The 25076-nt window shown below is 44.0% G+C and overlaps 1 protein-coding gene across 7 annotated transcripts in view; it reads left to right on the plus strand.

The window, feature by feature from the left end:
* Positions 1–16205: 16205 nt before the first annotated feature.
* RESF1 (retroelement silencing factor 1) overlaps positions 16206–25076 on the plus strand; it is a 33735-nt gene continuing 24864 nt past the window's right edge. For 3 of the 7 annotated variants that reach the window (XM_065648259.1, XM_065648267.1, XM_065648249.1), the window contains exons 1-3: positions 16206–16324; positions 17141–17213; positions 19387–19468. The gene's annotated coding sequence lies outside the window, so the exon portion shown is untranslated. Of the gene's footprint in view, positions 16325–16554; positions 16795–16850; positions 17010–17140; positions 17214–19386; positions 19469–25076 lie in introns of those variants that run through there. The other 4 variants (XM_065648286.1, XM_065648276.1, XM_065648296.1 and 1 more) reach the window with 4 other exon arrangements.

The following is a 25076-nucleotide window of genomic DNA, read 5'->3' on the forward strand; positions in this document are numbered from 1 at the left end:
GGGCAATGGAGGAGTCTGCCTCAGTTGATGAGGACTGGGTTAGGGAGCAATTAAGCAATCTGGACATCCATAAATCCATGGGTCCAGATGGGATGCACCCGAGGGTGCTGAGGGAGCTGGCTGAAGTCATTGCTGGACCGCTCTCCATCATCTTTGCCAAGTCTTGGGAAACGGGAGAGGTGCCTGAGGACTGGAGGAAAGCAAATATCACTCCGGTCTTCAAAAAGGGCAAGAAGGAGGACCCGGGCAACTATAGACCGGTCAGCCTCACCTCCATCCCTGGGAAAGTGATGGAACACCTTATCCTTGGTGCCATCTTAAGACATATCAAGGATAAGAGGGTCATCAGGGACAGTCAACATGGCTTCACCAAGGGGAAGTCGTGTTTGACCAACCTCATAGCCTTTTATGAAGACGTAACAAGGTGGATTGACGATGGCAGAGCAGTGGATGTGGTCTACCTTGACTTCAGCAAAGCATTTGACACCGTCTCCCACAGCATCCTCACGGCAAAACTGAGGAAGAGTGGACTGGATGATCGGGTAGTGAGGTGGACTGCAAACTGGCTGAAGGAGAGAAGCCAGAGAGTTGTGATCAATGGGGCGGAGTCTGGTTGGAGGCCTGTATCTAGTGGAGTGCCTCAAGGGTCAGTTCTGGGACCAATACTGTTCAATATATTCATCAATGACTTGGATGAGGGAATTGAGTGTACTATCAGCAAGTTTGCTGATGACACCAAGCTGGGAGGAGTGGCTGACACGCCAGAGGGCTGTGCTGCCATCCAGCGAGACCTGGACAGGCTAGAGAGTTGGGCGGGGAAAAATTTAATGAAATATAACAAGGGGAAATGTAGAGTCTTGCATCTGGGCAGGAACAACCCCAGGTTCCAGTACAGGTTGGGGAATGACCTATTAGAGAGCAGTGTAGGGGAAAGAGACCTGGGGGTCCTGGTGGACAGCAGGATGACCATGAGCCAGCACTGTGCCCTTGTGGCCAAGAAGGCCAATGGCATCCTGGGGTGTATTAGAAGGGGGGTGGTTAGTAGGTCCAGAGAGGTTCTCCTTCCCCTCTACTCTGCCCTGGTGAGACCTCATCTGGAATATTGTGTCCAGTTCTGGGCCCCTCAGTTCAAGAAGGACAGGGAACTGCTGGAGAGAGTCCAGTGCAGGGCCACAAAGATGATTAAGGGAGTGGAGCATCTCCCTTATGAGGAAAGGCTGAGGGAGCTGGGTCTCTTTAGCTTGGAGAAGAGGAGACTGAGGGGTGACCTCATTAATGTTTATAAATATATAAAGGGTGGGTGTCACGAGGATGGAGCTAGGCTCTTCTCTGTGACAACCAACAGTAAGACAAGGGGTAATGGGTCCAAGCTGGAACACAAGAGGTTCCACTTAAATGTGAGAAGAAACTTCTTCTCAGTGAGGGTGACAGAACACTGGAACAGGCTGCCCAGGGGGGTTGTGGATTCTCCTTCTCTGGAGACATTCAAAACCCGCCTGGACGCCTTCCTGTGTAACCTCACCTAAGTTTTCCTGCTCTGGCAGGGGGATTGGACTAGATGATCTTTTGAGGTCCCTTCCAATCCCTAACATTCTGTGATTCTGTGATTCTGTGATTCTGTGTTTCAAGATGCTGGGAACAACACTGTTACTAAAGGAGGTATTTGATCAGAAGAAAATGAACTCTGTGTGGACTAAAAATAATAGTAACCTGACCTGGAGATTTTATCCAGACTCTATCTTGTTAAAAATGAATATAACATAGAGCAACTTTAATGGAATCCAGACATCTAGGTGAGCTGAAACACATGAAAAAGACATGTTATGGATTGAGATTAAAATGGGTGTGAGACCCCAGGACAGAGTGGAAATTGAAACCAGGATGTGTTCAGTCCATGGTATCTTGTTTTTACAGGACTTTGGTCGTTCTAATGTGAACAACCCAGTGTTTCAAAGATAGTCATTGTGTACTGTAAGGCAGGCATGTAGAAAAAAAGCAGGAGGAGAGAAACTCCCTCACGCAGGTGCAGGGAGGAAAGCACCCAGGTCTGTGTGACCGCAATTATGTAACTGCAAGTCGCATCCTGAACCATTTGCTTCTGCCAAATGGGTAAGACCTCTACTGCTTGCTTTTGCTAAATGGATAAGGTTCTGCTTTCTTGTGATTGATAATAATAACTGAGTAATGCTGCTTTCTGTTTTCTCGTTCAAATAGAAAAATAGATGTATTATGTAACCCTGTAAGCTGTAACCTAAAAATAGCATGTTGAAGAAGTATAAATATTTCTGTGTGACTAACAATAAATGGCTCATGATGATCATATTGGTCGTGTCGTGAAGGCCATAGAACCCTCGCGTAAAAATGGCGCCGGAACAGGGACCCTCAGATGGTCGATTCCAGTCCTGGGAGATAGCGCACGTCTAGGTGATGGAGGAAGCCGGCCGTAATCCTCACTGCCCCGGTGGGAAGCCTCACCTCGGCTGGACGCCGTCAGAGGTGGGATGATGTGGCGGAGCTCTACACTGCTGGCAGTGAAAAGTTTTGCTTAAAGGTGGAACGAGGAGCTACCGTGGGAGAGAAAAAAGGTGCACCTAATCATCCGTTTTCGTTCAAGAAAGCGAAGCCGTTCAAAAGAACGAAGTCGCCCACGGAAGGCATCCCCAGGGAGCGAAAAAAACAAAAGAAGAAGAATCTCGCCTATGTACTTCAGGTGAGCGGTCGGGGAGGAGATGGGGTTGAACAAAGAGCAGGAATCGGTTCTAAACCTCCTCCAACATACTCTCTCTAAGAGAGGAATTAAAATAGGCTCCTCTGTTTTAAGAGACTTTTTATTATTGGTCTGGAAAAAAGACCTAATTTCTGGTGTCAGTGTGGCTTTTGAACTGACTACTTGGGAGACAATTGGGAAATCATTATGGGAGACAATTAGTTTTGGTGACAAAGAAGCCCGAGAGGTGTTTAAGTATGCGACGGTTTGGTGGCAGTTGTTTAACATGCTGCAAACCATGAAAGAAGAACAAAAAGCTGCTTCAGCTATGTGTGCCGCTCTTAATCCTGAGCAAAAACCTCCTTTAGCATGTCCTGTTACTACATCCATTTTTGCGACTGATTTAAATCTCCCTCCGCTCGGGCCAGTTCCTCTATCGAAAGTTAAAAAAGAGGGTGATTCGCAAGGAGGTGAGAAATGCCTGCCGCCTGAAACTGCAATACCATCTGCGCGGGGGACAGAGGCTGGGGCGACGGCGGGGGGAGAATGTCGAGTCTGTAAAAAGTAAAGACTTGCCTGTTGCAGTTGCACGAGAGGCAGAGCTTGTGTCAGAGACAGAAAAGAATTCGAAAGGAGTATCAGATGAATTGCTGAGAGAATTAGTGTATACTTTACAAAATATGACTTTGAGGGCTTTAAGTGGTACTGGGAAACAAATCGCTAAGTCGTATTCATTTGAACCACCACAATTGAGACCGCAGCTGTCTATAACTTCCCCTGCGGTGCCCTCAGCGCCTGTAATTGAGACTTTGGAAAAGCCAGCAGAGGCTGCTGCTAAATCAAATGTGTCTTCTAATCGGTGGAAAGGAGTTATTAAGGAAGCTTTAATTGAAGGGACAATGTTACCGCAGGCATTTCCAGTATCATTACAACAAGACGGTGCTGGTGCCGTTTGGAAACCTAATGAACCATTTTCTGAATTTGTTGATCACTTACATAAAGCCATCTATGACCATCCTGATTTGGATACTGAGATGCAAGAAAGACTATTTAAAATTATAACTTTTGACAATGCTAATGATAAGACCAGAGCACAACTTGGAACTTTACCGAAAGATGCCAGTGTAGCTGACAGGGCTAGTTGGTGTCATCTTCAAGAGGCCATCAACAAGCAGATTGAAAGCTTAGAAGCTAAGGAAGTACTGATGTTGAAATTAGCAATAGAGAATGCTAATGTTTGCTATCAACGTGTTATCTGCGAGTTTTACAGTACATATTATGTGCTTCTGTGTATTGCCTCTCTAAAAATCAAGCAGCCCTGTGCTTCCCACCCTCTCTTCATGTTTTTTTTTTCACTTATGAGATGCGGTCAGAAATGGCTGTTTTCAGTCGTGTTCCTAAGAAATCGGTACTGGGAGGTGTTTTAGAACATAGGAAAGCACTTGGAAGTATGAGGAAGGAAGATCTTGTGAATTATTACAGTCAGTGGTGGTTGCTGTGTAAGTTTAGGTGAACGGGAAAAGTGGCCAGAGAATAGAACCTTGAAGTATAATACTTTGTTGCAAATAATGTTGTTTTTAAAGCAAGAAGAGCAGGACAAAAATAAAACTCTACAAGAGATCATTAAATCATTTCAGACAGCTTTACAGGTGGAACGGCTTGAACTTCAACAAGCTGGGAGAGAATTAACTGATAACACACAAGTCATAGAAAACTTACTGAGGTCTGCAAGATGTTTTCCTTATTAACCTGTTTTCTTTGTAGGTATCTGTTTAAGCATATTATAGTTTAATAAGTCTTTGCCTGCTGTATAATATAGCAAGTTCACAGAATCATGAGAATCCGTTGACTCAAAATATGCATTTTGTGATTATACAGAAGACTGTGAGTAATTCAGGTTTGTTTTTTTTTTTACTGTGTGAATGTGATGATAAGATTTTGTGTGTAACAGTTGTTAACTTTTCTTTCTACCATGCTAGCTTTATTCCAACATCCAGACTTGCGCAACTCTGTGATAGGCTGTGTCTCATCTCGGCATACTAAGTTTGGCTCTTTTGTATGCACACCAAGTAAAGAATCCTGTTTTGGAATAACAGTTGTAGCACCCCAGATGAGATGCATATAAAAGCCTTGCCCAGTTCAGCTTGCTAGCACAGCGGGGGGGCAGGTGCCGATTGGGCTCCAGCGCACTGACCTGCTTTGTCAGGGAGATCCACCACCGGCAACCTCCACCTAGCTGAGCTGCAAGCAGTCCAAAGGTGCAATGCTAAAATTGAGATATTGTCTTGAATAAGTGTAACTGTGATCCATCTGCATATTTGAACTTGGTGTTTGGTTTTCATATCTGAGCTCAGTATTTTAGTTTGTGTATATATATATATTTGGTACCAAAATAATTTTGTTTGGGGAGATAATTACAAAACGGGAACCAGTTCCGCTACTAAAATACAACCTTGATCCCCTTTAGGATGCATCCTTACACATTAGAGTAACTTTTTGGGAAATACTCTGATAAAAGGAAAATGTAGTTTGAATGTGGAATTCTGGGGTTTAGTGCTATATAGCAGTCAATGTTGTTCTGCATAACTCTGAGAAATAAGTAAATAACGCAAAATATCCCAGGCCTGTGCTGTGTCGAGCTGCAAGATAAACTCAGCTCATTGTAACCCAGCAGTCCGGCAACTCCTCCTTAGCACCAGCGATTACACCACCTGCGTGGCCTTGGCTACGCTGCTAAGCAGAGAAAAGGAGGCTTTATTCCCCCTCCTTGTTGTGGCACTGCGTTGCTTTTCGGCTCTGAATCGGGGGTTGTCGGTGTTGTTTCTTTTTGCTTCTGTCTTGTTTCTTGGGTTCTGGTGCATCTGGGGAGAGAGCTCATCGTTTTGCCTCCTTGCTGAAGTCAGTCTTTTCACACTGCTCAGCTTTGGCGGATTAGAGTGCTGAGTGCTTCTCTGGGTCAGATGGGTACTAATTTGGACGTAGAGTTGAGCCAGGCTGGTTTGATGTGGAGTTTGGACTGATTTGTTTTCATGCCAGGTTAGAGATCTTGCCATCTCAGATGGGGATGAGAGGGAGGTTTTATTCCCCCTCGCATTTCCCCCCCCCCGCAGCAATGTTACTGTTTGAGAACTGTAATACTGAATGAAGCAGTTTGAGGGTGAGAATTAAAAGCATCTCCAGCAGATCTGTAGTTCTAATGAAGCTGGGAAATTAAACCAAAAACCTTTTTAATAGACTTTATCTGTGGCAACTAGTTGTAAGAGACTTCTTATTAAATTCACCGTGATAATTTTTGAAATTGTGAGAAAGAAAGAAAGGCCATTTTTTTTTTTGGAACCAATAGAATGCCAAATTTGGGAAAAGGTTTTAACAGATGAATTCTCGTATTTGCCAGAAAGCCCTATACCTCAAGATTTGTTAAGTAAATTGTAAACTCAAATAATGTTTTCTGAGAATTCTGTTTAGTTGCGTGTCCTACAAGAAGCTGCTTGGATGGTGCAGATCTGCTTGCTTCAAGTGAGAAATCTCCAAGGAAATTTTGGATGCTGTATTTCCACTACTATCAGCAGCTGAAGTATTGGTAAAGCCAACACTACACTGATAAAACTTAAATAGGAGTTCAATCTGGTAAGGAAAAACAATACCCAATAAATATGAAAGCCAAAATGGAGTTAGAGGCTTTGATGAACAAATTTATGACAACCTTACAAGCTAACTGCATTCAATTGGACTTGCATATTTGTCTATTTATAGTTACAACACAAAAACAACCTGTGGCTATTATGGGACAGTATGATGAGAATGCTAACAGACTGATATACTGATTGTTACTAATCCAAAATGCAGGGAATTATTTTAAGTCTTAATGAACCATGATCCTTTTGTCATATATGTACCATCTGTGAAATCTAATTTTGATCTTTTTTATTATTTGCAACTTATGTCCTTTTAAATTAAATTAGCTGATTTTCTTAATGGCATAGCTTTTGGCATGCCTAAATGTAAATTGCTGTAGAATCTGCATGTCTTTGATGTCAAGCTACATTTTTTATAGCAATGAGGTGTTTTGCTTGTCACAGGTATTCCACATTCTCCCGCTGGATAGGCTATTATTGAACAGGCGCATTTTACACTGAAACAAACGTTATTAACACACACAAAAAAAGGAGGAATATGATGCCTCAGGAAAAATTAGACAATGCAATATATACACTTTAGAAAAAAAAAATTTTTTTTTTTTAACCGCGCTGTGTGTCCCTCCTCTATCCTTGTTTCAGATTGTCTCAGAGATCAAAGGTTTTGTATCAGTCGATAGCAAGGGCCTGTAGAGTTAATCACCTGGGGAAGGGGATATGCGTGTGTTCTTATTCCAACAGGATCAAACTGACTTCTTGCAAAATATGTTAAATCCCACTATGAACTGGAAAAACAGTGCAAGAAGAATGCCAGAGATGCAATCTCTGTCCCTGCAGCAGAAAGCAACAAAGAAACAGAAGAGACCAAAGGAAGAGGCCAATGGTGTTACCATGGGGCAGCTAAAGAAGTTACAACAAAATGGGAGTACTATGATGGCAGCAGCAGGCCCCTCACTCCAATTAACACCTTCTTAGTTTATTCGGGGATTATCTCTTGCAACAGTGCAGTAACAATGACATGCTCTGGGTACATGGTGCATGGACTCCTGTAGGTATTTATAAGAAATTAATTGACAATTGTTTGTCAGGGAAGTTTCACTTGTTTTATCTGTGATGAGGAATGGAGGAGTGGTTCAGAGTAATTTGGATTTTGTTTCCATTCTGGGTCTTAACATGCAAGGTATCTAAAATAACCACAGAAGATGTTTTGAATTTGTACTGGACCCCCTGTAAATTAGAGGCACTATCACATCAGAATGATACAGATTCAAATTCTTTGGATCATTAAAAAAAAACCAAAAACCAAACCCCAAAACAACAACAACAACAAAAAAAACCATCACCAAACAAACTTTCAGCGCATTTGTTTTCCTTAATTATTGTAACTTGTATTATTCTATTTTATTGTAAGTTGATTTGTAATGATAATTTATAACAGGAAAATGGCACACAGGGTATGATGATCCACAATGGACATTCAAACTCACCAACAGAATGCCCCCTTTTGACTTTGGAGGCAAGAGATGACTGCACCACCACTCCAAAGTAGCCTGTCAGATCATGACTGTGGTCGCAGGGTGGATTGTGTGGCAGTTGCATATTCCCCTGAGATTTAGAGCCTTCAATGGGGCCATTGATGGCTTTTTATTACCTGTCCCCAGATACACACTTAGGGTGGTACCAAGGTGCTGTTGGTCACATCCTCTCCTGTCTTGGGGCAGAGTGACTTCACCTCTACCAGCTGGTGGGACAGAAGGGGTGGGACCCTCAGTCAATTGACAAGGTCCTCAACAAAAGATGTGCCCAGAGCTATGTTGCAATGCCCAGAGCCACATCTGACTAGACTAGAAAACGGGGTTCCCGCCAAAGACACCCCTTGAGTGATCTTCTTGGAGCTGCGGCTCTGTGAACTAGAGTCCTTTCCTTAGACAGGAACACCATCTAAGGAGACTCCCTGGGATTGAGAGCATCTCACCGCCTCATTTGGGTGAGTGATTATTTACTAGATATATCCTTGAATGAGCCCTTGCCTAATTTAGGCAAGTGATTGTTTATTGTGAGTACCCTGAAGTGAGAGGCCTCTAGTTTTGTTTCTTGAGAGTGACTACATGCACGTTGTGGATCCTCATTATTCTTATGTTATTGTATTCAAATAATGTCCTTAACTGATATCTGAGCCTGTATTTTATGTTAGCAGAGTGCTAAATACATGTAATATCATTGAAATTGAATTATAGTGCTTATGAGCAAAATCAAGTAAAACAACACTTCCAAAGAACAGTCTCAGCTAATGTACAAGGCCTGATTTAGGATTTAGCCAGTGCCCTGAAAAACAAGTGCATAATTTAAGAATTAGCGCTGTAAGATATAATGGTTAACATTATCTAATAGCATAAAATGATTAGACCCAAAAACTTGGTTTTCAGGCCTCAATCTGCACATATGGATTTCTGTGGGAATTAGGATGGCTGAGAAATCTACTTTTACATGGATTAATAATAATGTCTGTGATTGTTGCTCTATTGTTAATTGTGCACTTGGTTTGCGCAAAAACAAAAAGGGAGAATTCTGGGAGATTTGAAGGATTTTTTAAGGGTTTTCTTGAAAAGAATGGACATTATATGGAACTGAACTGAACAGGCCTGTGAGGCCTATGTGAACAAGAGCAAAACAGCCTACGTGCCTTACGTGACTCCTCCACAGCCTTGAGTGAGAACAAGATAAAGTGTGTCCAGTGAAGAAATCAAGAGTCAGCAAATCAACAATTTTGTATTGAAGTAATGCGGAATGTTAGAGCTCGTGCTAACTGTTAAGATCCAATCCCTTGTTAGTTTGCGGCGCGTGAACAATAGCTATTAACCAATTACAGCCTATATATTCCCAGAAACCTCTTTTGGGGGGAAAATCTGGATACCCCGTATTATACAAATAGTACGCAAGTCAGTTATGAACATGGTGAATTTGGCCTGGGTTGTTCAAAAGCAAAAAGGGGGAAATGTTGCTGAGTTTTTACAGGGCTTTGGTCATCTGAATGTGAACAACCCAGTGTTTCAAAGATAGTCATTGTGTACTGTAAGCCAGGCATGTAGAAACAGCAGGAGGAGAGAAACTCCCTCATGCAGGTGCAGGGAGGAAAGCACCCAGGTCTGTGTGACCGCAATTATGTAACTGCAAGTCGCATCCTGAACCATTTGCTTCTGCCAAATGGGTAAGACCTCTACTGCTTGCTTTTGCTAAATGGATAAGGTTCTGCTTTCTTGTGATTGATAATAATAACTGAGTAATGCTGCTTTCTGTTTTCTCGTTCAAATAGAAAAATAGATGTATTATGTAACCCTGTAAGCTGTAACCTAAAAATAGCATGTTGAAGAAGTATAAATATTTCTGTGTGACTAACAATAAATGGCTCATGATGATCATATTGGTCGTGTCGTGAAGTCCATAGAACCCTTGCGTCAGTATCTCAGTTTTTTAATACCACCATCAATAAGCATTCACAGTCCTAGTGCCAAAAGATCCCACCCTTCTTTGTTCTTTACATCGTATTATACCTAACGATCCATTTTCTCTTTCCCTGAGCTCACCTTTTCACTGTCCCTACACATACCACTGGTCTCTGCCCAGATTCCTCCCTCTTTCCAAAATAAACAACACTCCCCATATTACTTCTCCCTCATTGGCCTTAATTCTGCTGCTCCTACTTCTCAACCTGGTGTTTCCAACACTGTTACCTAGAAAATTTTGGTCCAGTCCCATGTAACTTATATAATTGCTGGACTGTATCAGTCTTCAAGTAGAGCAGACTTGCATCCTGGCACTACCTTCCAACATTTAATTCATGGTGGTTATGTTTCATTTACATTATATGCTTTCTAAATAGAGTGATTTCACTTTATCCATGAGTCTCTTAATTTTTCAGAGTTCTCTCCCATCTGTAGTTCAGCTGTGGCACTCACCAAGGCTCACTACACCCAGTTCCTGTTTGCATCATCCTGCTCATCACATCTCAGTATAGGCAGCTCCTCCTGTTTGCACAGTATACTCAGCTCTCAACCAAGAAGAGGCCACACCTGGCAGTGGAGAAAGGGGACAGGGGTGCCACACAAACAGCACTAGGCTGGGAGGCATGCTCTTGTAGCTTGGAATCTGGAGAAGGCAAAGGTCAAGGATGTCCAAAAGATTAATCTCTGAGTAGCAAAGAAACCATAGTCTTAGGCAACAAAAAACCCCATACACAATAAGCACCTGAAGACCACCTGCTGCAACAGACTCCTGATCTCTCTGCTGTAATGGGAAGTCGTGAAGTGCTTGTGAGTGTATATGTATGTTGTGCAAGGGTAATTAGACACATAGCGTGATATTGAGCCAGTCTTAATAAAGAAACAAGTCTGAATTCCTCATTTGCATTACATCTCTTGGGCTCATGGAACCCTTTTGCTATATTGAGGAGAAGGATATTTATCTCTGTAGCAATTGATTTTCAGATCACATAAATCACAGAATCATGAAATATCTCAAGTTGGAAGAGACCCATAAGGATCATGAAGTCCAACTTCCTGCTCCTTGCAGAACTACCTAAACTATATGATAAGCAGCACCATCCAGACACTCCTTGAACTCTTGACAGGCTCAGTGCCATGACCACTTCCCTGGGGAGCTTGTTCCAGTGACAGACCACCCTCACAGTGAAGGACATTTTCCTGATGTCCAACATGAACTTCTCCTGATGCAGCTTCATTCCATTTCCTGTGTCCTACTCCTGGTCACCGGAGAGAGTAGATCAGCATCTGCCCTTCTGCTGCCCCCCATGAAGGAGGTGTAGACTGCCTTGAGGTCAGCCCTCAGCCTTCTCTTCTCCAAGCTGGACAAACGAAGAGACCTCAGCCACTCCTTGTAAGTCTTGCCCTCAAGGCCTTTCACCATCTCAGTCCCTCTCCTCCAGACACCCTCTGATGATTTGATGTCCTTCTTATTCTGTGGCACCCAAAACTGCAGACAGTGCTCCAGGTGAGGTCGCACCAGTGCAGAGCAGAGCGGGACAATCACGTCCCTTGCCCGGCTGGCAATGCTGTGCTTGATGCACCCCAGGACACGGTTGCCCTCTTGGCTGCCAGGGACACTGTTGGCTCATGTTCAACTTGCCATCAACCCAAATCCCCAGATCTCTTTCCACGGGGCCGCTTGCCAGCCTCCCATCCCTCAGTCTGTATGTATAACCAGGATTACCCCATCTCAGGTGGAGAATCTGGCACTTGCTCTTGCTAAATTTTACACAGTTGGTGATTGCCCAAGCTCTCAAGTCTATCCAGATCTCTCTGTAAGGCCTCTCTACCCTTGAGGGAGTCCATAGCTTCTCTTAAGGAGGCAGTGGCAAACTTTCTTAATGTACATTGTACTCCTGCATCCAAATAATTTATAAAAACATTGTAGAGCACTGGCTCTAAAATTGAGCCCTGGGGAACCACACTGGTGACTGGCCACCAGCCTGATGTAACCCCATTTACTATAACTCCTTGAGCCTGACCTGACACCCAATAGCTCACCCAACGTATTGTAGACTTGTCTAGCTGTGTGCTGGACGTTTTGTCCAGAAGGATACTATGAGATGGTGGGGCCTTCAATGCTGGTTCTTTGTTGCTGGTGCCACCTCAGTCTCTGAGTCTCTGAGTAGACTTTTAATGCTTTTTTATTATTATTTTTGGTTTTAGTTTCTGTGACCTGTGGCCCCTTCCTTATATCCTTTAGATTACTTGCTAATCATCCCTGGCAAATCACAATTTGTATAACCAGCCCAGAGATAATCAGAGATAATTGGTCACTGCACCCTTATCCTGCAGCTTTCTTAGGCGCAGCATTGTTACACTGCTTACCCTGTTGCCTTCCAGATGTTAAATCAGCAATCTTCTAAACGTGCTAAACCAGCAAGTTGGTCTTTGTCTCACCACAAGAAATGCTAAATGCATTTGTGTTGTGCTGGGAGTTTGGTTCCTGTCCTGTCGTGGCACGTGGTCCAATTTCCCCCACTGTGGGTTTGTTGCCTCTGGCTATTTTTGGACTTCGTCTTGCATGTGGGACCATAGAAACTTGTAAGAGAAATGTTGAGGTTGTTTTGAATAAAATGTGGATGAAGCATTGCTAGCTAAGGTTGGTGGTTCACCTGGATCACAGCACAAGCTACGCATGATTTCATAAGATGGCATAATAAGATTAATAAGATTTCATAATAACAAGATAGCAAGAAACTGAAGCCGTGTGACTGGTATCCCCCACTCCTGACACCTGGTACAGGATTGTGTCAGGACACGGTGACACTCATTATGGAACAGCGAAGCATAACAGCACATGAGATATTCTGGACAGCAAAACCTGTGATCCCTCAGAGGTCAGGGATGCCTCCTGTGACTGCTTGTCCTGGCTTCGGCTGGGATAGAGTTAATTTTCATGGGAACCTGTGAAGGGATACAGCCAGAACAGCTGACCCAAACTAGCCAAAGAGATATTTGATATCATATGATATCATGCTCAGTGTATAAAGTGGGGGAGCTGGCAGGGGCAGGAATAACTGTTTGGGAGTGAGCTAGTCATTGGTTTCGGAGTGGTGAGTGATTGCATTGTGTATCCCTCACTTTGTACATTCTTTTGTTATTATTATCTCTTCCCTTTGCAGTCCTGTTAAACTGTTTTTATCCCAAACGACGCGGTTTTTTTTTGTTTTTTTTTTTTTTTAATTTCTGATTTGCCTCCCCATCCCACAGGAGGAGGAAGGACTGAATGGCTGCGTGGTCTCAGTTGCTGACTGGGACTGAACCATGACACTGATCACTCAACTCTTGCTCAGATTTTGTCTAACACACAGCTCATCCTAAGGCCTGATGTATGCTGGGAGCAGCACCATTAGGTCAAAGCCAGAGCAACACCAGGTAGGGAGGATGAACTGGACAGGAAGAGATAAAGATCGTAGAATCATAGAATGTTCTGAGTTGGAAGGGACTCATCATTATGCAGACATTGCCACCTGTGCTGTCTTCTGCAGCCAAAATTCTTGTATATTGATTTCCTGGCAGTCTCTTCAGAATCTACTAATTTATGGAGGTGGTAAAGACCAAATTCCCAAACTGAGATGTATATCAATATCAGCTTATCCAAATGGTTTTGAAGTGGACTAAACACCAGCTGGACTGCTAAGGCATTTGTGTTTCGCAGTGTGATATAGTCACAGGGAACTCCAGCAGCCTCGCCGTTGGCTGGAGAATGAGCATCCATTGTTTTTCTTCCTCTGAGCACTGAGCGGGTGTGGCAGGTGCACTCCTTCCTCTCCTTCTACAACATCAGCAACTTCTTGACCGGTAGACCACACATAGTGACTATGGTCACATACCTCGGTTGACAGACAGGGTCTTTAGCTAACGAAATGCCTCGCTTGAGAAAAGTTTCTAGATCACTGACCAAATAGGACGACAGAGTTGACTAGAGTATAAGTGGAGCCGCACTAGAGACCCCATTTGAGTTGGTCCTCCTCGGAGCAGCAGGTCTGCAGTCAGGGACCCTCTCCTTCGGTTGGGATGGTGCCCAAGGAAACTCCTCGAGGTTGAGACTTTATGGGTCAGTGATTGTGCACACTTTGGATCCTCATTTCTATAACTTAACAATTCTTAAGTCAGCTATGCAGTATTAATTCCTCATACATTCTGGACCTGTGGTTTACTAACGTTGTGTGGAGTAATTACTGGAGGGGCAAATTATTGAACTAATTATCGAAGGCACACTTACTCAGAATAAAGGTATAACCACATTCTCAGCACATAAGGCATCAGTCACTGTCAAATAAGAGATAATATCCCATTCCATCCAGAATGCTGGTTGTTGAACCAGCAGCTGTTTTGGAATCATGTCCTGTAGATAAACTTTGTTCGTTATAATCACATTGTCAGTGTCGAATGGTTTTGATAAGCCTCATTTCTAGCTGGTTTTCTGCTAAACAATTTTGGTTAGAATAAAGTGGTTTGAGTTTATCACCTCTCTAATTTGATTTTGTAAGCCTCCACAGCAGTGAGTCATGTATTTTTAAAAGTCGGAGTCTAGATTATGATTATTGTATCGTGTGCTGATTATTAAGAATTTGACCCAATTCGCAGAGGGGGTCCAGGTGACCAAAAATCTCGTTAACTGAAATTTTAGGTAATTGGAAAGCTATGCCAATTGCTAGAATTTCTCTGTAACGATGAGCTACGCTGATTGCTAAAATCTTTATATAATAATAGACCTCTAGTTAAAGCTACAAACTTGTGGCCACTTCTCTACCAAGCATCTTTAAAGGAACCTGCCTGTCACTGTAGTGTTGGGTGACAACTGGCCTGGAACCAGAAGGTAACTAGAAAGTGAAAACGAAAGCACAGAATTGACTCAGCAGCATTTCCTAAGACTGACACAGAGGTAAAACATACCTTGTTGGCTCCAAAAGGTGTTATAAATATACAAGCCAAATCCAAAAGCAGTTTGTCCTTAGCAATGAAGGGGAACTTGGATTCAGCAAATGCCATGTCTCCCGTCACGTGCCAGTCCCTCATCCTCCATGTCACATCAGCCTCCTTGGAGACACAGATACTGATGCTCATGTGAGTGAGCAGAGTCAGCTCATTCATAAAGCTCAGTGAAAATTACTTTCCCTGACTATACAGTTACAAAAGAGCTTTGCTCCCCTGACTGCTACGCATGAAACATAACTTAAGGTAAGATCTATTCAGCACAGGCTGTTTAAAATTTAAACTTAGACCTTTTACACAGATCGTAGTGAAATGAAGAAAAAAACTTAACAGCAGACTCAATTATACTGTTAAGCGGCATTCTTTATTTTATCAGCACTAGGGAACAAGCACTGGGCAACACTGGGGATCATCCTCCGTAAGTGCTCCGATGACTGCATGCTCTCGCATTGCTTATATTCACATAATTATTACATTTGCGTTACAATTTTTTGAAAATTTTGACATACAATACATCTATACCAAGAAATAATTGATGATGTTAGTTATAATTGTTTAGTTTCTTACTTACATCTATTAATTATTAGTTAAATATAAGCTAAGCACTCTGCTTCTAAACAATGTATTATTTAATCTTCTGTCTCCCTCTTGTCATGCAAGAGGATCTAAAACTTGAAAAATATCCCCTCGTTTTGCAGGTGGTCAGAAAGCATTTATCATGTCAATTGGTTAATGATGGGTACATTTTTATTGCTTAATCACAGTATACATTAATTTGGCAGCTTCTCTGCAATAGCCCTCTGGAAATTTTGTGATGTGAAATTTATCGGCAAGTACCTTACTGCTTACATATTTTTTCTTTGCACGTTAAATAATATATGTATTTTTCCTCCTTTTCGCTATTTTTTTTTACTACAGAGCCTTTATATTTACCAGTCCCCAGTTCCCCTAATTGCAGGCTTCCCTGTAAGTCCCAGCTGATCCTCAGCTCACGGTGGGAGATGAAAGACCTACTGTATTTTTCTTAGGAATTGCGATGGGCCCGACGCTGGGAGCTGCGGGACTTCCCTGGGGGCCTGAGAAGGCAGGCGGGGAGAAGGGGCTCGGTCTGGAGGGGGTTTGAGAAACCGAAAGCCAAACTGATCGCGCCGCGCGGCGACCCGGTGACAGCGCGGGCAAACTTCCGCTCCCGCTTGCCGAACCGCGCACCGCTGCCTCTGCGCCGCCTCCGGCCCTCAGCCCCAGCGGCCCCCGGCACAGCCCGCTCGGGCCTGGGCAGAGCGGCGGGGAACGGCGCCGGCCGCCCGGCCTCCCCTCCGCTCCCCGCCCCGCGGGGAGTCCCGCCCAGGGGCGGGCCTTGGCCCCCCCGCTGCCCCTGCCCAGCGGCGGTAGCGGCAGCACCGGCGGTGCCGGTGCCTTTCGGGCTCTGCCGGCCGCTAACGGCCGCTAACTCCGCCTCTGCGCGCGGAGCGACCCGCCGACCGGCCGCGCCGGGCTCGGTGAGGACGGACGGGGAGGGGAAGGAAGAGGAGCGGGCGGCGGCGGCGGGGGGGGGAGGACCCACGGCGGGGACCGTGCCTTCCTCAGCCCGCGGGGCCGGGGAGCGGGCGACTGCGGAGAGGCGCTCCCCGGGCCTCTGAGCGGGCGGGGAGGATGAAGCGGTCGGCCCGCCAGTAAAGGCCGCGCCGCGCCTCGGGCGGGGCTCGGGGCGGGTGGCGGAGCCGTTTCCTTGGGCTGGGCCGGCGAGGCTCTTCCCGGCTCCTCCCCGCGGTAGCGGGGGAGGCCGCGGGTGCAGCCGGCCGGGGTCGCCGGCAGGGGAGGGCTCTGCAAGGCCGTGGCGGTTTCCTGGGGCGGCCGCGGGTCTCTTGGGGCGGCCGGCGGGCCCGTCCTGGCGGGCTCGGGCGGCGCTGGGCCGGGGTCGGTGGCGTGGAGCGGGTCAGACAGGCGAGGCGCGGTGGCCGGCAGGCAGGTATGTGTGTGGGGAGCCGCTCCTCTCGCAGAACCAGTTAATATCAATTAAGCGTCCTGCGAGCGGCCGAGCAAGCACAATGAGATCTGCAGGCGCGCTTTCCGGCCGAACTGTTTGCCTCCAGAGACATCCCCCGCCCCGGTCACCTTCAGCAGACGCTTAATTTACTGTCTTTCTCCATAGGCTGTGGCAATCCAGGGAGATAAGTCTGAAAGGTATTGTTAGAAAGAAAAAAAAAGTAGTAGTAGATTTCAGGGTTGTGGGGAAGATCAGGTGTTTTGAGCCTCCCGTGTTTAAGCTCTGTGATGGAAGTCCGGTGTTTGCCCATGTCTTTTTTTGGTTTCAGTCTTTCAGGTGGGCATCACAAGGTCTGCGGTAAGGAGCTGATGCTCAGCCTTGTGTAAGAGGGACACGTGCAGGCAAGTATTGCGGTTGAACTGGCAAAACTGTTTATATAACTAAAAAAAAAAAAAAAAAAAGGTTTTCAGGGGGTGTGTGCTTCTATTTCTGCTTCGAGTTGTCTGAGTAATGCAGTTGAAAGGATTAGCTAGCTTATTCTATCTGCAAAAGCAGATGGAAATGTGAGAAAAAGGCAAGTACCCTATTAACACTTCTTTATCAACTTTCTTTGTATGCTCTGGGAAATATGCTTCATACACCCGTGGTACAGGTGAAAGCTAGTTATCAGCTAGCATGTGAGTGGGTTTTCCCAGCTCTGGGTGTGCTTGGAAGCCCATAGGAATGCTGGAGGTTGTTTTCCTGGAAGTTGTTATGAAGTTGACTCAACTCTTTCTAGGAGCTCTGCGGTAACATTGGGCCTTTTCCCGCTCTCTTAACTAGCCTCCTGGGATGACTTAAAAATGGAACAAAATAAACCCAGCACATCTTGACTCTTAGTAAATATTTTCTAGCTCTTGCACCTGAGAATGATGGGAGCAAAACATCAAAAGCTCTTTAACTGGGCTCTTATCACCTGATTTCATTGAATTAATCAGCTAGTGTCCCAAAACATTTAGATAGACCTTCCTGGCAGAGAAAGCAGACTTGTGTTAATGATCACTTTTGTATTATTGTCCGCAAAATCCTTTGCTCTTGATAGCTGTGCCAGTATAAAAGTTCCCCTGAGTCTCAAAGCGGAGCCTTAGCCAATGTGCTGAGGTAGTTCTGAAGGTGTTTATCAGGAACTGTTAGTTCTGTCTTGCTGCAGTGGTTTGGGTGGTGCTTCAGAGTTAAAGGATGAAGCCCTCTTCGTAATTCAAGCTTAAGCAGTATTTTTCTTTCAGGAAATAGCGTATTGTCTGATGTTCTGGCAGAAATAAACATTACAGCATGCTTCATATCAAATCAGTTACGGGATGTTTTGTTTTCCTGCTTAATAATAACTAAAAGTGTTTCTCCAGTTCATTGTTCTGCTGTGTGTAGAAGAACTTTTTGTCATCTTAGTTCTGTTTTCCACTTAAATCACAGGTGCTTTTTCACTTCTCCCTTCCTACTATTTAGCAAAAATAGTTGTAGATTAGTAAAAATATTCAGATCTGCTGGAGGCAGTGGCTTTTTAAAAGGCAGCAAGTTATGTATTATGTATGGGTTCTGCAGGCAAACATGTTAGGGTACTAGAATATTTTTATATCTATTTCTAAAAATTACACAAAACAATGTTTCTCAGCTCTTTTGTTTGCCTCCCCCCTCTTTTTTTGAGGAAAAATGATCAAAAGGGGCCTGTTGTGTCTGCTTAGTCACCTCTGATGGAGTAGAGGCATGATGGTGCATTTGGCCAGGTGAGGGGATGTGCTCCTCAGGCAGTCCTTGCCAGGCCTTTTGCCCCTAATGGACCAGCTGAGCTGGTAACTACAACCTTCGGAGCTGCTACCTGGGTCTGTTGGCTTTTGGCTGTGGGTTGAAAACAAGGGAAGTGGTTTCTTAAATCCTGTATGTATTGTGCTTGCTCAGCTTCATTTTCTGCAAATGGGAGCAGCATGTCAGTGGGTTGGAGATGTGTGGCTTTTGTCACAGTGTTTCTGGTTTCTCCTGGTCATAATGCGATAATTAACCTGTTATTTTGATGTTGAGCCTTTCTTCTCTTTGTTGATGACTAATAATCAACAAATGGGCACAGGAGGGAGGTGAATACTCCCCACCCCCTGATATAAAAGGAGGTAAGGTGAGGTAAGGCTGAAGACAGCAAAGAGAGTAAAGGGAACAGAAGGTCAAGAAGGTGCAACTCGGTTATCTTAATTCCTATAGCAGCTCGTGCTTTGTTGAGCCTGACTATGAAGCCTTGTGAGGAACTGTAGAGCCTGCTGGTGGCTCCTAAGGTGGCGGGGGGGAACCCATACAAGGGAAAATGCTGAAAACATACATCATGGTTGTTAGTGTTAGGTGATTGTTATTCTTTGCCTTTATGACCTGATTCTGGGCACTAATAAAAGGAAGCTGGTGCTTCACAGCAAAATAGATTTCAAAATCTGCCAGGAGATGTTCTGCTGTATTATTAGTAATCAGGGACACTTGTCCAGTGATATTGTTGGTACAGGTTGTTGCTACTTCTGTAAAAGTAGCACTTGCAGCTTAATGACTGTTTTCTCTTCTAAGAGCAAAGACCAGTAAGGAGCTCCTGCTCTTCCAGTGGGTGCTACACATCTATCTGAAGGGATACACTTAGAAGATTGCTGAAGTAAGTGATTTTTTTTTTTTAAATTGGAAATATAGAAGCTATTTTATTATCTATGGTCTGGTTCATCCCAAAGCATCACAAGTAGCAGCATCAGTGCAACCGAAGATGTAGAAGTGTGGGGGGGGGGGGAAATTGAGTTGGGGAAAATGTAAACTTCTCAACCTGTCTTCGCCACTCAAAGTATTTCTATTCTATAGTTAATACTGTTACAACCACAGTTTTTCAAATGATTCTAGCACTTTTCCATTGCTGTCAGGGAATGATTTTTTTTTTCTCTTTCATTCATTTGATCGATAAGCGCTACTAGGATCTTTCTGACTATTATTTGTGTCTCTGCTTAAACATGAGAGTTTTAAGTTCTCAACAGTTTTGAAACTGCAAAGAGCAGTGAAAATGTCAAACAAAAGTATTTGAATTTCATACTTGGAGGAATTGCAAGGAAGGACAACTTAATGAGTGGAAGTGTTAATGTAACTTACAGTATACAGGAAACTTGGTAAATCAGTGGAGGAGAGAGGCATTATCACAGCTGTACTTTTTTAAAAAAACACTCCTATGATCTTGAAGTTAGTAATATGCGTTATTAATGGTATAAATGGTCTCCATAAAATGCGAAAGAGCTCTTTGAGTATGTGATGATGAAAGATTACTATTATTCTCTGTGACTGAAATTCAGTTAACTTCTTAATTTGCACTTCAGCCAGTGTACTGGAGGGCTGCTATAAGGTCTTCTCCAGGCTGAACAACCCCAACTCTCTCAACTTGTTGTCATAGGGGAGTTGTTCCAGCCTCCGAAAAATCTTTGTGGCCCTCCTCTGGACAAGGAGGTACTTACGTGAGTTGGAAAAATCCTATGCAACAGCTACTTTGGAGCCTAACTAGCAGGCAGAGTTAACACTGGTCATGTGTGAAGGGAATTCCTCTGCTATGTGCCTTAATTCCCTAAGGGAGTCTGGCATTTCTCAGTAGACCATGACGAACATGCTGAGACAGTACTTGTCCATGTCAGCAATGGCTGTGCATGTTTATGATCTTCAATGGTCACCAACGGCAACTGGAGCTTTGAATTTGGTGTTACATCCAGTTGTGGTTTTGTTAGTTTTGACTTTGTGTTCATTGCTTATAATCATTCTGTATATCCAAGTTGAGCAAATAATGAAACAAATTATGATAACCCAACCTGTAGAACATATGCAATCCACTGCAAATATTCTGCTTGTGTTGAAAATTGCTTTCTCATGCTTATGACTATTAGTCAAAAGTGAACTAACTTTTTCCCTTGAGGAGTGTAAGCAATAAAGGCTTGGTTAATGCCATCAAGGAATCAAATACAATCTTGAAGATTTCATTTTTTTCTGAACAGCAATGTCTCTTTTGCTGATGTTGGTACATTGCTTGATATTGTGGAGAGCTACAATTTTAAAACTCGTGAAACATGGCTCTTCCAAATGCCCGGAGTCCATGGTGCTTGCAGAAAATTCACTTTTTGTCTTTCAGAATAATCTGTTTGAGCTCAGTTTAGATGCTACTTATGACAAAATCAGATTCTTCTGTATCTAACACTTCCAATTATTGGTATGTGGCATTGTGTTTATCTGTGTTATATCATTCCTGGTGAGAAGAATGGCCTCTTTCCTGCTGCCCTTTTGGCTGTGACTGCAATTCCCATTACTCTTGCAGCAGTGTTGCTGGGTGTGGTTCTATAGCTATAGGACTGTGCATCAGTAGCAGTGCCAAGGAGTGCTTTTTCCTTTTTTTTGTGTGGTATGTCTGAATAAGTTTTAAAATTGAATTATATAATGGTAATTCTTCAAGTTGTTATTAACTGCCTGCTACAGGAAACACAATTATAGCATTATCTGGAGGGTATTAAACAATTCTGGGTAGTGTAGTGTGCAGAAGTGTGTGTAGTGCGAGATACCTGGGAGAGTTATGAACCATTGTCTTACACATTGGAGAAAATTGACCAAAATTTTTAAGTTAGTAATTTTATTGACCAATTTTGTGTACACAACTGACACATGAGTACGGGAGCATTGGATCATGGACTTTGCTACCGGTCTGTTGTTGATTTAGTGTCTTTGAAATGAAGAAACAAACTTAACAGCAGAGTCAATTACACTGTTAAGTAGGCATTCTTTTATTAGTGGTGCTGGGGAATGAGTGCTGGGGGTCATCCTCCATAAGTGCTCTGATGACTGCATGCTTTTGCATTGCTTATTCATTACAAATATTATTGCATATTCATTACAATTTTTTGAAATTTTTAACATATAATATACTAAGAAATAATTGATAAAGTTAGTTATAATTGATTAGTTTCTTACTTACAACACATCTATTAATTACTAGTCAAACATAGGCCAAGCACTCTGCTTCTGAACAATGTATTACTTAATCTTCTGTCTCCCTCTTGTCATGCAGAAGGATCTAAAACTTGAAAAATATCCCCTCGTTTTGCAGGTGCTTAGAAAGCATTTATCTTATGTCAATTGGTTAATGATGGATATGTCTTTTGTAATTTAATCACAGTATACATTAATTTAGCAGCTTCTCTTAATCTTTTGGGTTTTCCTCCTGTCTGGCTAGTTCAGCTTGAAATCAAACTTGCAGACCCATGCACATGGGCATAAATCCACTATGGCAAAATAGAAACACAATTAGGTCCCTGTAGTTACTGGTGCTTGGACCTCCCACACACCCCATGGTTCCTCCAGATGCTGACCTTTCCAGTCCTTTTCCAGTTGTTGGCACCCAGACTTTCTTTGCTTGCCAGTCTCTCCAGCTGCTGTTGTGGAGACCTTCAAGCCCTTACTTGTCTCCAGCTCCTTTTATTCTTCCTTTCTATTTCCATCTCTCATTGTTCTTACATATCCCCTTTTTCCCCACATTTGATACTTTCCCTAAGTGTTCCTTCAGTTTTTTTATAGTCCTGAATTTGAGGTTTGTAACATAAATATTAAAATTGCAGTGACTGACATATCAATGAAAATGTGTGAGAAAGCAGCGGAAGAAACAGCAGACCAAGAGTTAAAAGAATGGACTACTTTGGCAGTGAAGGGGCACCATTTCCAGGACACTGTTTGCAGCAATAAAATTGGGGAACATGTTGAGTGTAAGGGTTTGTGAAAGGTGAGAGCATCTGCTTCATTAAGGTTATCAGCTCAAAGACCTTTTCAGTGAAAAAGGAGATAGTAAGGGGGAAGGAATAAACCAAATGTTTGGAGACACAAACTTGGCAGATAAACAATACTGGGCATATTAACAAGAAGCAAATGTCTTCAGCTACGTTAATGAAGTGTGTAGGATGTAAGAGTGTTTATTTCAGCAAGATTTTTTGATCAAGGACCCTGTCAAATGGGATTCTAGGGAAAAGAGGGAAGCAATAAAGAAAACTTAGATAAACCTGACAGGCAGATGTGAAGGAGACAGAAGAAACAAACATTGTCCGTCTTGCAAATTGATGAGCTGTTGAGAAACTGTAGGCAAACCGTGACTTTTAAACTGATTAGATTGCAAGCCTTTGCATCCCAGGTGTGGGTAGAAGAGGATGGTGGAACAGCTGTATGTAAACTGTGGCTGGTCAGGAGGTCTGTCTGACTGAGCCCTGGGCCTGATCCCTGCAGCCAGTCATGTCTTCTTCAGTCTGTCCCTAACTGTCTCTCTGTAGTCTCACTCTCTGTCCTTTGTGTGTGGATGCTATAAGACTGCCAGCTACTGAGGAGCCCAGTCTGAGTTGATAACTGGGCCAGCAAGTGGAGTCACACTGGAGATGTAGGCATCTCTGGGCCATGGTGCCAGCAACTGGAGCGAGAGGATGTCTCAGCATCAGTAATTGGAAGTACTGTCCCTCTTGGCATTGTCTCTACAGGTCCCACAGACTTTCTGTCCAGAGTACCAGCTACTGGGGGTATTGGCATGAGTGAGTTTGTTGCCAGCAGCTGGGGTCAGACCTGGGGGTGCAGGCACCCCTGGCCTGAAGTGTCAGCAATTGGAATGAGTGAGGTGTTCAACACTGGTGGGATGGTAGGTCACAGTCCATGTGCTGGCTGCTGGTGGAGTTGTGTGGGGCATGTCTTTCCCAAATTGAGTCTCTGGGATTTGCCTGAATAATTTACTAGCAGGCCTCGAGGTGTTGGGTAGGAGGCCCTGGGTCTAGGCAGCGGTATCAGATGGGCAGAGGGTCCATGCTGGTATTTGGGGGGATCTGTGAGTGTAGAGTGCTTATGAAATGTGTGTGAGTGCATGCATCTGTTTGCTGGTGACCATTAAGCTGGACAACCAGCAAGGAGAGACCCTTTGAAGTGGGTAAGAGGGCCTTGGATCTGGGCAGGAGGGGTATTGGATGGGCCAAGGGGCTGTGCTGGTTCTTAAAGGAACCAGGAATGTGTGCGTGCTTGTGACCATAGAGAGTGTGGGTGCGTGGGTTTTAGAGAGATGTTCAATTCTGACCAACCAAAGAGGAGGAAAGAGACTTGTCTATACTTGCGCTTTTTTTTTTTTGAGTCATAAAGTTGAAGGCAGCACTTTGTCTGTAACCGTTGGTGTGAATGTCCTGTTTGTGTCTCTGGAATGCATGCCCGGCCTTGCTACTGGTTGAACACACAAACAGGAAAGCAGCAGCAGCTGTGTACAACAGCCTGCGATGGAGACACCTGGGTCTCCAGACTGGGCTCCAGCCTTGGGGCAGGAGGAACCACCAGGCCGCAGAGCTGCTGGAGGTGGTCACTTACAGCATCCCTTAACAAGCACTGGACCTATGTTAATGAGGTAATCTGAAGAGCGTAATTTTGATGGGTTTTGTTTTAATAGCTGTTGCTTGAACTGAAAAATCTCTGTCCGGTTCCTTCTTCTGTTCTGAAAAGGTCCTGTTTGTTCCAAGTGCTCTTCCCACTGTGCTAGACAGAATGATAGGGGTTGGAAAGGACCTCTGGAGATTATCCTATCCAATCCACCTGCTAAAGCAGGTTCCCTTAGAGCAGATTGCACATGAATGCATACAGGTGGGTTTTGAATGAAGTGTGTTCACTTAAGAAAAAAACAAATGACCCAAAACAAACAACCTGATCTCCAGCCACCCAGCCAAATGAACTGAGGAAAATGAGGGTTCTTGGTGTGTGCATATGTACTCTTTCCTTGGGTCACACGCCTGGTTGATTCAGGCCATCTTGTACCCCAGGTGCAGGTCTGCCAGGCTGCTCTAACCTTTCTATGATACTGTATGTCAAACATACTGAATTAATTTTAAATGCTTTTGGTTAACTGAGACTGCTAGAAGTCCAGAAGCAGAAACGAGGGAGAAAAGTTTTGCTGGCCTGCAGCTGAACTTTAGTTCTTTCAGTTCTTGGAAGCTTGTGTTTGCTGAAGGCCATGTTCTGGAGGGGTGGGAAACTGTGGTGGTGCAGTCCTGCTCCAAGCTACTGTGAGATAAGCCTTACAGGCTTGGAAAAATCTGCCATTGTTCTCTTATGTTGATTACAATTGCAGTGGCCTGGGGCTGGGGTGCCAGGCACTCCCTGGCCACACCTGGGCCATCTGCTGCCTGAATTATATATGGAATGACTGGGCACCAGTTATGGCCAGAATGGAAAATACCAACCAAAGACAA

This window comes from Caloenas nicobarica, chromosome 1, assembly GCF_036013445.1.
Source record: "Caloenas nicobarica isolate bCalNic1 chromosome 1, bCalNic1.hap1, whole genome shotgun sequence".
Taxonomy (NCBI): domain Eukaryota; kingdom Metazoa; phylum Chordata; class Aves; order Columbiformes; family Columbidae; genus Caloenas; species Caloenas nicobarica.